General features: G+C 35.2%; 1 protein-coding gene across 2 annotated transcripts in view; it reads right to left on the reverse strand.

Moving 5' to 3' along the window:
• Positions 1-474, reverse strand: part of LOC107727831 (host cell factor 1-like) — a 21,650-nt gene that overhangs the window by 8,286 nt on the left and 12,890 nt on the right. The window lies entirely within an intron of this gene.

Consider the following 474-nt stretch of genomic DNA (forward strand, 5'->3'; position numbering starts at 1 on the left):
TTCTAACATTGCAACATTGCAATCTAAAAACAAAAATAAGGCTTTTAAAGTGGAAGTTAAATTCACTAAACTAAAAATGAAAAAAATGAGAACAAAAGCAGAGTTGTGTTAGGTTATTTTGATTACCCCATTACAGTCACTTTACAGTCAGCGCTATCATAAAAATAGACTTACTTGTAGGTTTAAAATTCTACATGTCACATTTATTGTCCAACTACAAATATTTCAGCGAAATGTATATTTTAGTCAGAATTATTGCGCTCCTCTTTAATTGAGCTCTGTCTGTTTGGCGCGCATGTGCGCCGCGACGCTCGTTCACTGAAGTCTGTGAAGTATAGTGGAGAATCCCAAAGCAGAAGGCTCATGCACTTCTGACAGAAAAATGGAAATATTTCCATGGCTTTCTAACATTTACAGATGGAGAATATACCTGTGAAATGTAAGTTATGATTCAAGAAGACCAGCACATCTCAA

This window comes from Sinocyclocheilus rhinocerous, unplaced genomic scaffold (assembly GCF_001515625.1).
Source record: "Sinocyclocheilus rhinocerous isolate Xijiao unplaced genomic scaffold, SAMN03320098_v1.1 scaffold576, whole genome shotgun sequence".
NCBI classification, from domain to species: Eukaryota; Metazoa; Chordata; class Actinopteri; order Cypriniformes; family Cyprinidae; genus Sinocyclocheilus; species Sinocyclocheilus rhinocerous.